Here is a 15,894-nt window from a genome sequence, read left to right on the forward strand (position 1 = left end):
CCTGCCAGGCAACACTGAAAGATCTGTCTTACAGAACCGCACCGGGCGAGACCGTCGGCAGGGCTCCAAGGGGGGCGACCTCCAGCTCACACAGGTCACAGACCCCGGCCCCTGCCACGGGCCGCGTGCTTCGTCTTGGTGCCTGTGAAACCTCAGTGTGGCGTAAACTTCTGATGCCATGTTTCCAGTTTTTTTCAGAAGAGAGCAGCCTGGCACATTAAACGGTCTAGGTAGATACTAAGAACAGTCAGTCCATCATCCTTGAGCATGCAAGGATGGTGCAAGACGCCAGGACCGTGCTCCATGTGTTCTTTCCCACACGCGTAAATGCATGCTCTCTGCACCTACAAAGCAGACAAAGGATGATGCTCACGTCAACCATCGAAGGGCGAGGTGGAACCTCTCCGATACCACGCAGCTCACAGGCCTTGAACCGGCATGTGACTGACCGCAGAGCCAGGACGCGCATGCGTCGCGGGCGGAGGGCACGCTCGCACAAACACCTGGAAGAGTATTTGTCAGAAGCTTTTGCAGCTGAACGCGCCCTCACCCTGGGACCCTGGGGTTCCACTCCTGCAGAAACACCCAGAAAAAACGAGTGCCTGTGTCCAGCGAAAGAAATCACCAGAATGTCCACAGCGCCTTTATCACAATCACGGAAAACTGGAACTAACTCAAATGTCCAACAACAGAAGAATAGATAAGTCGTGGGATCGTCACGCCGTGCAAGTCTGTACAGCTACGAAAAATAATGCTCTTCCGCCAGATGCGAACACAGGAATGAATCTCACGCACACGATACTGAGCAAAAAATCATACGAAAGAGCAGGAATATTGCACGAGTCATTAAATGATGTTCAAGAGAGGCACGACTACCCCATGACGGTAGAAAGTGGGGCTACGTTGGGTGGTGATGAGGGGGACAGGCGTGAGTGACACTTCTGGGGTGCAGGTAGCGTCCCATGCCTCGATCTGGGCGAAGGTCACATTGGTATTCTCCCCCTAAAAACTTATCAAGATGTACACGTAAGATTTATGCAAGTCACCATATGTGTTTGTACTCTAGCGTAAAAAAAAAAAAATAGATAAAACCTACGCTGAAACGTAACAGTTCCTAAAACAAAAGGCCCACTAGGTTGCCACAGAGTCCCCACTGAATGCATTTGTCCAGCCTCATCCTTCACTCAGCAAAGGCTTGTTGGAGGCTGCAATGTGTCAGCCCTGTGCTAGGTGTGTGGATGCCGTGTCTGCTTCTGCTTTCACTGGGATTATGTCCTACAGGACATGCCATGGGAGGCCTAAAAGATCAGGCTGAATTTTCCTAATTCGAAAACATGCCTGGAATAAACTTATCTATTTGGCGTGTATACAGTATGTAATTTTTTTTAAAATTTAGTTGAATCTTCTACTTCTACTTTGTAAAGAATTTACTCTCCAGAGACAGATGACCCATTGAAATATAAAATATACATCAACAGTTAAAAAAGGAATCATCATCATCATCACCATCATCACCGTTGTCATCATCGTCACCATCATCGCCATCATAGTAAATTACATAAAAATTAGGGGTGTTTTACACCATGTCCCAGACATTCCCTGTAGGATTAAGCTCTGGATGCCGTGGTGAGAGCTGGTTTGGTAACATGCCTTTAATCACACTCTCCTTTCCCATGTCCGTTCTCCATCCCTGTCCCAAATAAACAGCTTGCACTTGAATTGTTGCTTCAGGGTCTGCTTCAGGTGACAGCCTAAACAGAGAGTCCTCCTCGGGTTGTTCTGTGGATTAAAAGGTAAACCGAGTAAATTCTGGCACACATGAGAAGCCAGGAGATGTCAAGCTCCGTTGATCTCGAGAAGCCGTTGAGTTTTACGCTTTGCGGAAACAGGTTTGTCGCAAGCTCTCCCTCTCCAGAGTAGAGAGCTCGGACATCTTTCCTTGTGTAATTTCTGATCTGCTTTCTCAGAGAATTCATCGCTTCCTCCCTCCTGTCTGGGCGTCCCGGTGTGGGAGGAGGGTCTGCTCTTGCTCATTCTGTGTCCTGAGCACCTAATGGGGACGCCGGTTGGTGGTAAGTGGCACATTTGCCTCTTTTACAGCAGCCTCAGGCCGATGACAGAGCTCTCTGCGACCCGTGTTACTGTGGGAACTTGACCTTGTCATCTGGCCTCTCTGGCCCTCCCATAATTCCTCAGCTCTATAATCATAACCGCATGTGGTTGCCATGGGGTAAGGCGAGGCGATGCATTTAAAGCGCTTAGCACGGAGCCAAGAACAAATCACATTTACCGAACGTTGGTTTCTATGAGTTTTTCCTAGAAGTCCCTTCGTCCTACAGTAGCCACACCATCTGAGCATGAGGTCCCTAGCTCTAATCTTCAGGTGACCGCCAAGCCCAGCCGAGAAACACGGAAACGGAGGCGTCGTCACGAGGGCGCCCACCCTTGTCCCTCGGGGCCGGACGCAAAGCTGCCCTCCCGACCGACTGGGTTTATATCACTTTCTTCCTGGCAGCTACTTCCGCTGTCAGAGGCTGGTCCCCAGAGCTCTTTCTCATCGAAAACTCAAGTCGACTGTGTCTCGAAGACAACTCACGTCCCTGCTTCAGTAAGTGGCAAGGGGCTGGAGTGTTTGCTGGTCCCTATTGCTCCCGACCGTTCGTTTGCCTGGGACATAGTGCCCGTCAAGAGCACCACGAGCCTGGGCAGTAGGGTGGGGAGAGGCAGGTGTGAGGGAGGCTTCTCCCTGGGGGAAGAGCGAGGCACGGAATTCGCCAAGGACAGCAGGGCGCGGGAGAGGGCGCTCTGCGGGGCTCCGCGGAGGGGCCTGCTGCCCGTGGGAACGTGTCACGAGTGGAGCATGGGTGATACTTGGAGAAGAACTGACCAATCGCTGCGAGTCTCCAGGCCGGAAGGGGCCCCGTGTAGACTCGACGCTTTCCCTTCCTCACAGGGAGGCTTCGAAGTGAGAGATTTGAGTCCGGTTCACCGCTCCTGGCTCCGTGACCTTGACGCGCTATGTCCTTCCCTGACTCTGAGTGTCTTGTTTGCAAAACAGCATTAACGATACCCAGCCAATGGGGTGAATAAGAAGAGTCACCTCGGCAGCCTGCGGTTACTGAACCCAGCCGCAGATCACCCAACCTTCCGACAGGGGCTGAGATTGTAAAGGGGTTTAATTGAACTCCTGCAACAGGGGTGGGCAGTCCTGAGCTGGTGGGACGATCCGAGGTGGCATCCGAGACCCAGGTTCATCCCTCTTCTTCTCCACCGTCATTGCTATGGCTTTTATCCTCATTGCCCCAAAAAGGCTGCAGTGCCTCCAGGCATCACTTCCAGTTCCCAGGCAGGAATAAAAGGGAAAGCTGAAGAAGTGGAGGGCGAAGAGCCTTCTCCCAGCAAGTCTTTGCATTTTTGTTTGAAAAGGGTTGCTCTCCCCAGTAACTCGGTTTGGATCGCATGGGCCAAAACTGGGTCACGTGGCCAGAGTTCCAGCTGGGCACATGTCACCGGGAACAAACCCAGATTCTAGGACTGAGGAAATAAGAGGAATGGACACTGGGTAGGCCAAGGAGCAGCGTGTGTCCCCTCATGGGACACAGGAGGTACTGAATTTAACCTATGGCTAATACCATCATATGCTGCCCAGATCACCGCCCTGTTACACGGGGAGGGCACGTCATACTCCACGAACAGCCATGCCCCCATCTTGCAGCCCGCGGTACTCCCACGCGAGGGAGCTGAGACGTTGGACGATTTCACCAAAAGGAGCAATTCCAATTGCTCCTTTCTCTGAAATCCTGTTTCATCTGAGTCCGTTTGACATCAACCGGCAAACATTTACACAGCGTTTTGTGCATCAGACATCGCACCTGACACTGTAGCGGTGCCTTGGAGGTAGAGACAGAAGCCCCAGCAGCGGAGGCTCTGCTGGCCCCGCGGAGCGGGAGCTGCCGGCCGAGGTGCACGGACGAACGTGAGGGGTGCTGCAGAAGCCCCCACGCCCCAGCAGCCAGGACGCGAGCAGGCTCCGGGGCGGCTGGCACGCCGGAGCCACAAGTCACCTGCCAAAATGCTGCTGCTGATTCTCTCTCCCGTCCGCATCCTTCTCCCTCAAGGACACAACATTTAGCACAGGAGGAGAGGGGGGGAAAGTAAATGAACGCCAGGAGGTCGGCGGGAACTGTGCTTCCCAGGAAGCACGTGTACCCGGAGAACCAGCTCCCAGAACGATTACCAGGAGCCCACGTGCCGGGCACTCCGCGGACGACACGCTCTGAGCGCGAGGCCACCGCCAGCCGCCGCTCAGGCCCGTGAGCCGCGCGTTTCTGTGCATTTAGAAGCTGCTCGTTCTTGAATGTTCCTGCCTAGGGCAAATGCGCCTCCAGTGAGCTCCCCCTTTTTCTTCCGAAGTTGTTTGGCTGCTCTGCCCCCATCCCCGACTAAGGCCCTTGCCGGCCCCTCACTGAACGTGGGGAGGGATCTGGGAGCGTGAGGGTGACAGCCTGATTCGATACGTTATTTATGTCCCTAATTTTCTGCAGGTGAAAAGAAAAAAAAAATGCCGGGAGGGGCTTAGAGGCCGGAGTGAGTGCGGGGGCTCTGATCTCTGGGGCCCAGTGGCCAGGAAGCAGAGGGAGCCCAGTCAGACGGGGCAGGCCGTGCGACGTCACCGTGAAGCTCAGGGGTAGACAGGTGTCCCGACCCAGTCCACACCGAGAGGTGAGTCGAAACCAGAACCCACAGCCCTGCTGCATGGTCCACCTGCCCGGATGCAAGAGAAACAGACACCGAAGAGGTGGCCCAGGCCAGGGAGGGGAGAGCCCCGTCACCGTCACCGCCACCGTCACCGTCACCGTCACCGTCACCGTCACCGTCACCGTCCCCGCCAGCAGGGCACGGCGCTTTCTCCAGCCGGCATGGCTCTGCTGGCTGTGAACAACCCTCAGCCCCCGCCACTCGAGAGCCTGGCCGGTGTCCCAGGCGCGTCGACCTGCGTCCTGCAATGCCCTGTCACCCCGCCGCCGGGACATTCCACCCGCCAGGGCTTCTGTTGCACTTGACTTCCGCGGTTAACGACGTAAGCACGGCCGTCCGCGGGCGGCGGCTCGCGTTCATCAGCGCCCACGTCGGTGGCGAGTTCAAGCTGCTGCTTCGCGGCCCTGCCCCGGGCCCGCCGGGTCTGGATGCCTCCTCGCGGCGTCTGGCTGGGTGACCTCAGACGAACCATCTCATCTTTGAAAGCCTGCGTTTCTTCACTGATACGATGAGGGTGAGAGCGGCATCCGGCTTACGGGGCTTGGGCGGACGTTGGTCAATGTAGAGAACACGCCCTAGGGTGACCTCGCTGGTTCCTCACCCCCCAGTAGCCATGCCTTCGTGCGATCCCCGCCCCGTAAATGTGCTGGGCCTCGCGACCTGCTTCTGAGAAACAAGACGTGGCGAAGGTGACGGGACTTTGCGGGTGTGAGCGAGGACCCTGAGCAGTGGACTCTGGGTTCTTCGAAAGGGGGAGCGCCGGGGGTGGCCCCTCAAAAGAGGGACAGGAGCCCTCCCTGAAGTCAGAGGCTCCGAGCCACAGACTCTCCGTCCTGCTGGCCACAAAGAAGGACGTCGCCGTGGGCTCTGCAACAGCCAGGAAACGACCTGAGCTGGCCGCCCCAGGGGACAGGGGACATGCTCTGAGCCGAGGCCTGGTGAGAACACAGCCTGGCTGGCACCTCGCCTGCAGCCGGGCGCAGCGCCGAGCAGTCCCCAGGGGGCTGGGCCTGACCCTTGCCCCGCGGAAACGGTGACCTAACCGTGCGTGTCGCTGCCGGGCATGCAGTCCGGGGTTCGATTACGCTGCAGCAGCAAAGTCCCTGTTTTCTGTAGAAATCCGCGGGGCCCCGGAACCCGGGCTGTGGCATGCCGTGAGTGGCAAGAGGCTGTGAGCTGCTCCCACGAACCGTCACGTAATCAGGTGGGTGATGCCGCTGAGGAGCCCTTGCCGCAGGCCACACCCAGCTGGCCGGCCTGAGAACCAGTTCGGGGTTGTGACACCAGCTGCTGGCCCTTTCTCGTCGCCAGACTGGCTCTCTGGTCTCAGCAGAAGATGAAATTCTGGCCAAAAGACTCGCTGAAGCCAGAGCCCTGATCGGTGGTCGGTTTCCTCTGCCAGGCGACCGAAGGGGTTTTCTCCCCGGCCAGGCCCGAGGCTTCGTGACGTTACATTCTCAGACTTCTCTGCCTCCTTCTCAAGCCCAGTGTGTCTCAAGCAGGGGGAATGAGCGTCCCAAGCCAGGGGACGTGGGCCGATGGACACCAGTGTCCCAGGCTTTGACTCCAGCCCATCTCCGAAATAGTCTCGTTTTCTTAACCTCAGAGGCTATTTATAGTCACGCCCAGGCCTGCAGGCACCCGAGTGCGAACATCACTGCTCAAATATTCAGAACAGCACAGCACCTAATAAAGCAACCTGGTGCTAATGACCCCCCAAACCCCGCTCCCCCCGCAAAGCTCTGCCTCATGTCAGTGAAAGACACGTGTTTATCAACATTTAAATTGTTCCCTCATTAAAACATTTTAATGCCCGTTAAACTGCGTGTTCCAGATGCGTGTTCCTCCTGGTAACTGGCGGAGCCAACGTGACTCCCTCGTTCTGAAGGGTTTTCAGGGTCTCTTTGGAAATTATTTTCGTTCCTTTAGGATTTTACAGCCGCTTTTCTCATTATCAGCCACATAAAACTATGCTCCGATGAAGCAGCCGGGAAGGGAATGAGTTCAAGTGGAGCCCCCCCTCCCCCCAAGTTCCGTGAAACACGTGCAGAGGAAGCAGGGTGCTCGTCAGGGTCCCCCCGCCGTGGGCTGGGCGTCTGGGTCAGGTGGAAGGACAGGCACAGGGTCGCCTAACGCAGGACCCTGTGTGCTCGATGCTGAACCTGCCCTGACATCCTGCCCCAGCCACGGCCACTGCGGCAAAGATGTTGTCCCAAACACCCCACCTGCCCAGATGTCCCACTGTGGAAAAGTGACACCTGTAAGACCACAAGCACCGCGAGTTACTCATTACGAATCAGGACAGCTGACCCTTGAACAACCGGCGGGATAAGGGTGTCAACCCCGCGTGCTGTCAGAAAGCTCTGTATAACCTTTGACTCCCCACAAACTTAACCACAAATAGCCTACTATTGACCAGAAGTCTTACTGATAATATAGTCGATAGACACATATTCTGTATATATGTTATATGTTGTATTCTCATAATAAAGTAGAGAAAAGAATGTTATTAAGAAAATCATGTAGAACTTATTAAAAATAGCACTTATTAAAAAGAGTCCACATAGAAGTGAACCCATACTGTTTAAATTCGAATTGTCCAAGAAGCAACTATATATCAGTTTGGTGGTGGTCACTCACTAGGACCAAGAGAATCAGTCAGAGCACGGTCAGGGTATAGGTAAGTATTCACAGCAGGACAGACAAACAGGAGGCTCAAAACTGCCTGAGGGCAGATCAGCTTCGGTATGGTCCTCCCACCAGTGCTGTGGTCCCAGAAGCAGACGGAAAGACCTGGGCCTTGCTGCTTCCATATGAGAAACCAAAGCTGCAGCCTGAGGCATGTGCATAGCCTGAGGATGGCGAAGGCTCTGAATTCCTGAATTCCTGCAGGGCCTAAAGCAGCCCTGTAATTAACTCAACAGTTACCAAGCACCGCCCATGCGCCCAGCCCTGAGCCAGGACCTATGAGGATGAAAAGTGTAGCAGAGTCCCCTGCCTCATTCATTGACTCATTCATTGATTCATCGTCCACTTACTGAGTGCCAGTGACATGCGAGCCCCAGGGGGCGCTCTGGAGCTCTGCGGCCCTTCCTGTGAGCCTGTTTCCCGAGAGCTCACCTGGCTACTCCGACTCGTCGCCCTCTGGGTACAGTTCTTCCTCCCTGGTTTCAGGGTCCCTAGCACGCCCCAGAAGCTGGCCCTTCTCCATCTGAGTAGAACAGATCGAGATCTTGCCTCCGCCTGGGCCCTGGACCTCCCTTCCCCAGACTCTCCACGGAGGCACAGACACCAAGCCCTGTTGCTGCCGTAAACGCGGGCAGTGACAACAAAGGGTGCAGTGAGAGCCACCCCTGTGACGTCCCCTCGGGCAAGCAGAGGTCCCTGGGAGGGCGGCCTGGAGCTCTGACTTTGCAAGGAGCCTCTCCCGACACTTGGTTTTCTTAAGAAATATGGGCTGATTTGGGTTAAAAGAAACAAATAGTCAAAAAATATTTATCAGAGACATTCGCAGATGCGGAAAAATCCTAATCAGATCGTGTCCACACTCTGCTAGGAGGCTGCAGATCCTGGAATCCTGTGGGCAAAGAGAGGTTAATTCAGACGTGAAATTAGGCAAGTGTCTAATTTTTGAGTCAGGGGAAGTGCTGGGCGGTGAGCACACGCTGCCAGGGTGGGTTGGAGTGTGGCCCACGCTGGGTTAGCCTCCCCTGGGGGTGCTCTCCAGGTGTCGAGCCTGAAGGCTGAGGTCCCTCCTCCCCGCACCAGCCAGCTCCATCCACCCGAAATTTAATGTCGCTTTGCAAACGAGGGCAAACCTCCGAGCTACAAAAGATTAAAGGTTTGAACCAAAGCAAAACCTTGTGTCTGCACCCCATCCAGTTCCTTTGCCTTGGCTGGGGGAGGGGCAGTCGAGGGCTTTGGCTGGAGCCCGACACAGGGCGAGACTCTCCCATAGCTCTCCGATAATCCCCGGGTCTCGTCTGTGCCGGCAGCAACGAGGTGGCCCTGGAAAATCACATCCGACGATGACCTTGCGAAGCGGCTGGGCCTGGACGAGCCGCCGGCATGGGACGTCTTTCCTGCCTCCCTCCCAGCTCCTCCTTCTGCTCTCCACGCAGAGGCTTCCCGGGAAGGCAGACACAGGGCAGCACCCTTGTCACCTCCAGACATGCCCAGTGTCCCACCAGGCGGCAACGGACTTCCGCTGGATGCGTTTTTTAGAGTGTTCGAACCCTTGACTTCGGTCCGTTTTCATGGCATTGAGAGGAAGCTAGGTCTGGGGCGGGATGTGCGAGGAACCTGCGTGCCATGGGCATTGCCCCCTCACGCCCTGCATCTCCCTGGGGCTTTTCTCAGTCCAGACCGTCTACATGCTGCCTCCGGGAGTGACTCATCCTGGGAAGCTGGGAGCTGTCACTAACGGGACCCGAGGTTATTTATTCTAAAGCGACCAAGCGGCAGCTGCCATGTGTCTGGTAAAGAGTGTGTGTGCAAACGCACCCTCAGACGCGTCCACAGACACTGAGGGTTAATACTGATCAATGGCTTGCACGCTGTCACGGTCTATGGAGCCAGCGGCTTAAGCGACAGACACGCCTCGCGTCGCACTCCTGGCGGCTGGACGTCCAAGGAACTCGCTTCCTCGTTTGCTGACCCTCCCCCCAAAAGCAACGGCTGCTCATTGCAGCCCTCTGGCGCAGGAGGTTTGTCTTCCACTGCAAACCTCTCTCCAAGCACTCGGCGACTCCCAAAGTCACGGTCACGGGTTCCCTGCATCGGGCACCCCGTTCCAGACTCCTGCAGCTCCCGGGCTCGGCAAGGTGGCCCTGGGCCCTCACCTGTTCCCGGTCACCTCTGAGGAAGGAAGCGGGGCAGGGGTGGGGAGGTGGGCGGTAGTCACGTTTATATCATCAGAACTTTTTTACCAAAATCGATGTATGTGATTTAATTCTTTCTTTTTTTTTTTCATATCTAGGTTAGTTTGTAAAAGAGGAGCTGAGACCTGCTTCTGAAAAGCCGCCAAGGCAAAGATGACCGCCCCCCAGTCCCACAGACACTCAGGGGGTTTCCGGGGTGTGGACATGCCCATGCTGGACGCTGGGTCTCCACCACCTGCACCCAGAGCCTGAGGTGAGGGCTGAGGGTCGCCAGCGCAGCATCGCCATCCGGGAGGGAGAGGAGGTGCTGGAGCCCCTGGGCGAACATCCGGGAGAGTTTCAGGGCTCCTGCAGGAAACGGAGCTCCGCAGGCTCCTCCACGGTCCAGACTGGACGGATGGCGTTGGCCTTGGACGTGAGCACAGCACGGGGAATATGACTGTGCCCACCAGATGCCCCGATGGCCCGACACGAAGCCCTCCTCCCCCCTTAGCTTTACTCGGAGGGCGCGATGCCACCCCCGGGTGGTCCCACCAGGACCAGTGTCCGCACGGCCAGAGCAACTTCCTCCCAGCCGCGGGGCCCGGCCCACCGCGTGATCCGGGGGCTGGGAGGGAGGAGCCTCCTCGGGCCTCTGCCGCGCTCCTGGACGTCTCAGCCCGGTGTCACTCCACATGGGGTGGAGACGATGCAGCCCCGAGACGCCACGGCCCTTGGCGAGCAGCACAGAGACCGACGTGACAGGGATGAGAAGACACGGGAGCGGGGCCACCGCAGGGAGCCCAGCCCTTGGCGAGCAGCACAGAGGGCTGCCTGAGACCCACGTGACAGGGACGAGAAGACACGGGAGCGGGGCCACCGCAGGGAGCCCCGATCATCCCCCGCCCGAGGCAAGAGCTGTCCTGCCTTCCAGGCGCGGAACGGCCTTCGTTTACTCTTCAAGCCACACGAAGCGAGGAGTCGGGGTTTTGACAGTTGGCCCTAAAAAAGAGCCTCGTGATGCCTGTGTCACGATGAGGTGGCCCCAGGAAATACCCACTGCGGGCCACACAGGTCACCGAGGAATCACTTTTCTGTTGAATCGGCTTCTTGAAATCACCGCTTCCTGAGACACGAGGAAGCTGGCCTATGGGGAGGGACCCTAAAAGACCCCAGCCCCAGTTCTGTGGGCGCTCTCGGGGACTAGGAGCTTGCTCATTTACCCCGTCATTTCCATGGAGAGTCACACTCAGGGTGGATTTTCACGCATTTGCTCCCCAGCTGCCCACGTAAGAGAAAGCACGCGTGGTTTCGTTCATTCGGACCGTGTCTCGGTAACGGGACCGCTGGGTGCTGCCTGAGCCCGGGGACCGCAGCCACACCCTCACCGCCCGGCCAGCTGCTTGACCGAAAGTGAACCGGCCCGCAAATGGCCGCGCCACACACAGCTGTCACGAGGCACACGACGGAGCCGCGGCTCCTGACAGCTGGAGAGGACACAGCGCCTGGGAGCGTCCGGTCCCTCTGGATGGAGCGAGCCAGCGACACTGGGGACCGTGGGCCCATGACCCGAGGCTCAGCCGCCCGAGCCGAGCTCGCGGCCGAGGGTGCCGGGCCCGGGCACCCACCCAGGGCCTCTGCGGGTGTTTGCTCACCCCTCAGGCCGGCGGGGTCTCCTTCTCGGCTCCCCCAGCCCCGTTGTTGTTTGTTTTTTTGTTTGTTTGTTTTTTAACATGAGGGAGGGAGGGAAAAAACGGAAAAGCAAACGCAGTATGTCAGACAGCGTTCGTAAACGAAGCTTCGAAGGCAGAGGTAAGAGCCGGGGTCAGCCCTGCTCCCCGGGCGGGAAAATGAAGTGGACGTCCGTCCACGTAGCCAGCGATCCGCCGTGTGGCAAAGCCGGGCCGCGCTGGCTCCTGTCACCCCCTCGGCGAGGCGTTTGGGAGAATTCCTGCTTCAAAGCTTCCGAAATAGACTTCTGCCGCCGTAATTCCGTTTCTGAATGTTTTCTCCAGGACAGAGAAGCACGTAAAACAAATGCGGATTCGAGAGAGAGACAGACCGCCAGCCACAGAGACGAGTGGCAACAGGGGCCTCTCTCACCGGGCGACCGTGACACGGCCCGAGTGACAGCATCGGGGCTGCGTCCGGGGCTGCGTCCGTGTCCAACACGGAGGAGCACAGGGTGGGCACGTGGGCCACTCCCCAGGGCGTTTCTAGAATGTTCTACCTGCCCCTGCTTATGTAATTGTCCCTCTAGGATCCGCGCACTTCTCCAGAAGCCCCCAGCCCCGCCTCGGCAGGCTCCCGTCCCCCTGGCCACCAGGCGACAGCTCTCCTGGCCGTGTCCTCAGGCTCGGCTCTGCTCACCGGGCCCTGGTCACCCACGAGGGCGGAGGGCCTGCGGCTAAGCCGTAGGTGTCCCTCTCTGACATCCCAGCAATGGGCAGCGGTCCGAGTGTCACTGGAGGAGTTGCGACATGAGCTCCCGCTCAGCGCTGCTCTGCCATTCGTGAGAAGGGGTGGGCCTCCCTGGGAGGCTGGGGCCACACCTGGCCTCCCGACCTGTCCGCCCGGGCAGCGGATGGGCTGGCACCTCGGCTCACTGAGGACGGTTCAAAGTCTCCCCTTCACGAAGTTGCCCCTGCCTGGGTGCTACAGACCGCCTGCTCACGCCGAGGCCGCCCCCGCACTCCGCAGGTGACGGATTTGCCTGCTCGGGACTGGACGACTAAGAAGGGGACCCACCATCCTGACCCCAAGGCCCCTACAGGTCACTGGGGGGAAAGGCACCAGAGCCAAGCCGCCTGGGGGTGCCAGCCCAGCGCCTCTCCAAGACGCAGGCCAGACGCACGTCCTTAGGCGCACGTAATCAAGGTTCAGCTAACAGTTTGTCAGGAGCCAGCTCGTCGGGGCCAGGCGAAGGCCCGTGAGAAGAAGACAGACAGATGGACAGCGAGCTCAGGATGCGCTGTCCTGCGGCTCCTGGGTCCCCAGTCCCGGGCTGGTAAGCAAAGCGGGTCCCCGGACAGACCGTTGGTGTAGCACCTCGTCCCTTCTCAACAGGAACCTCAGGCAGAAGGTCGAGAGACCCAGAATTACTCACAAGTCCGGCCCCGTGCAGGGCTCACGTCTGCAAACGCGCGTCCTGGGAAGGTGGCGTGTGTGTGCCCGAAAACCTCATGAAGATGCAAACCCTTAGCGCTGGGCTTGAGGCTAATGACAGAGAAAAGGGTCATTTAATTGTCCCCGAGCTGGGGTCAGTGGGCTGCGTGATGTCTCCACTAATTGTCTCGCAGCCCACGCGGCTCCAGCCACCCAGGGTCAGGATTTCCAACGTGTTATTCTGGAGCATGGTCCCCTTGGCTGGTTAATTATGCAAAAAGCTTTCATTTTTAAGCCTTCCCGGTTTGACCGTTTGTGTTGGATGAAATCCGCAAACCATGGACAAATCGTTCATATTAAAATAGACTGGCCACTGACTCAGCAGCCAGCAGCCAAGTATGGGCTGAGCGTGAGCCAGAAGTAGGAACTTTGGCCTGGCTGAGAAGGCGACCCTTTGAGGAGTGTAACTATTTGTTTTTATGAAACCACGGGGCCCGCGTTCGCTTTTTCCGGTGGTGAGGATTTGTGTGACTAGGGGTGCGCAGTGCGTGGCGTGACCGTGGACGCAGACAGCAGGACCCGGTGGAGGTCCTGGGCTCCAGGACGCCCTCGGGCGGCCGTCCCCATGGACAGGGGTTTGCAGGAGCCCAGCCCGAGGGGCCTCCTCCATGTCAGGTGCAGAGAACTCACGTTTGGAGCCGGCGGGTCCAGGCTTCGTGGTGGTTCAGCTGGGGCGACGTCTGGGGGCAGTTTTGATTGTCGCAGCTGGGAGGAGACGCCGTCATGCGGTGGGCGAGGCCGGGACGAGACGCAGGACGGCCCTGCTGTCTTCCTCTGCGTTGTCACCGTCTCTGTCCAGCGAGTGACACTGAGCGGAGGACGTCCGTCGGGGGTGGAGCGATGCAGACGCACCCCGCCATCCACGAGTGTGAGCTGACGACGGCGTCGCGGAAGGCTTCGGCGGGGTGACACGGAGGTGCCCTGTCCCCGGGCGGCGTCCGCCCTGGAAGTTCTCCGAGCAGGCACGCGGGCGTGAGCAGGGGCTCGCTACGTCGGTGTGTACAGTGTGCAAAACTTGGGGGAACATCCACGCACTCCAGCAGGGGAGCGTGAACAGACCAGACGTGGGGACACTGCCCGGCACCTACGGGACGAGGTGTGTGCGCTCACCCTCGCGTGTGTGTGTCTGACGTGGCGTGACGTGGGACAGCAAGGTGCGGGGCGGGTAGCGTGTTCTAAACACCAGCCCCACCCCACCTCCGGGATGCGGCAGGCCGACCTGCCAACCCCCGCCGCGAACTCCCACGGAGCTGGGAACACGGCGCAGGCTTCAGACGGCGGCCACGGGCAGCGCCGGGCGGGAGCAGCGGAGAAACTGACACCAGCGCCACAGCGCGGGGGCGGGGCGTCTGTGCACGTGCGTGTGCGTGTGCGTGTGCGTGTGTGTGTCTCCGTGCATGCATGTGTATGTGTTTGCGTGTCTATGCGTCTGTCTCTGCGTGTGTGTCTGGGTGTATGCCTCGATCTCTGAGCATGTGTGTGTGTTTGCACGTGTCTGTGTACATGTGTGTGCACCCGCGTGTCAGTGTGCCAGTGTGTGTCTCCGTGCATGCATGTGTGTGTGTTTGTGTGTCTGCGTGTGCGTGTGTGTCTCCATGCATGCATGTGTGTGTGTTTGTGTGTCTATGCGTCTGTCTCTGTGTGTGTGTCTGGGTACGTGTGCATGTGTGTGTGTCTCCGTGCCCATGCATGTGTGTGTCTGCACACGCGTGCACCTGCCTGCTGGGAAAGGAACACATCTTGGTGTCGCAGCCAACACCGGACGAACATGAGGCCACGGATCGTCCTGCTGGGAGGCGGGGACTGGAGATTCGAGCCGCCCTGAGCGGCCTCTGCAGGAGGGAGGCAAAGCCAGATGCCCCACACGGGGCGACGCGGGACCTCGTGTGTCATCCTGGGCTCCGTGGGAGGGCGCATCTCTTCAGATTCACAGCCACAGTCTCCCTCAAGGACGTGTGATGACGTCCTCCACAATCACACACCCAGGACACCAAGTTACTGAGGCAGTCGCACGAAAGGCGGTCGCCCGCAGGAAGCAGAGGCTGGACAGCCCTGGAAGAAACCCTGCCTCTGCCACCCAGGTCCCCGCAGGCCAAGAGCAGCCTTGGTGACAGTGACAGGCTGCTCTGTTCCAGGCGTCACTCAGGAGAGCCACCTCGGCAAACACAGGCGAACACGAGGAGCCCCTTACGAAGCAGCGACCCTCGCCATTTCTGTGTCACAGACGTGCAAACTGGGGCACGGAGAGTTTAAACCTCCAAGGTCACACAACCAGTGGGTGGCAGAGCCGGGCCCGACACCCAGCCCTCCGGCCCGGCGGGGTGCTCTGAGACCCCGGAGCCGAAACGCCATCGCGGAAAACATGGAAAACAGCCACCGGGGGTGACTGGGCGGCCGCCCAGGCGCAGACACACGGAGCGGCCTCAACCCGCGAGCGTCTGCTCGTCAGGCGGTCACTCCGGCCCATCCACCGTGAATGAAGCAAAGCGCCTGCCCCCAGGACACTTTGCCCTGAGTGGGACACGGAACAAATATGCAGCCTGCAGCTCGTCAGGGGTGAGAAGCGCCAGGGAGTAAACGGGACGGTGGCCGAGGACGCAGAGCCACTCGGGGGAGGCCCGACACGGGATGTCCCGCTGGAGCGAGGGACCGACCGTCCCCCGCGCTGAGAGGGAGGACGCTGGGGCAGCGGGCGGGATGGCGGGAACGGACACGGGGGAGGGCAGGGGAGCCGCAGGAACCACAGGCTCTTCCCAAATGACCCAACGTCGTCGCCGAAATTTAAGATTCAAAATTAAGACGCCGAAGGAGGAAACGGGCAGCTGGAGGAGAGACCTAGACGCGAACTCAGCTGGCGAGCGGAGGTTTAAAAGAAAAGCTTTCGAGGAGCAGCGAAGAGCTGTGGGGACGGGAGGAAGGGGCCCCACAAATGCCTCGGGTCTCCAGAAACGAAGCAGAGGACGAGGGCGAGGGCGTGGGAGGGGAGGGGCAGGGGCGAGCTTCCAGAACCTGCTGACCCCTCAGCTCCAGGGGGCGCGGGTCCCAGGAAGTGGATCTCCATGTGCCGCCCGTCCGGGAGCATTAGGGTGACACCGCGGAGACACGGTCGCCG

The sequence above is a fragment of the Pteropus alecto genome, unplaced genomic scaffold (assembly GCF_000325575.1).
Source record: "Pteropus alecto unplaced genomic scaffold, ASM32557v1 scaffold125, whole genome shotgun sequence".
Classification (NCBI taxonomy): domain Eukaryota; kingdom Metazoa; phylum Chordata; class Mammalia; order Chiroptera; family Pteropodidae; genus Pteropus; species Pteropus alecto.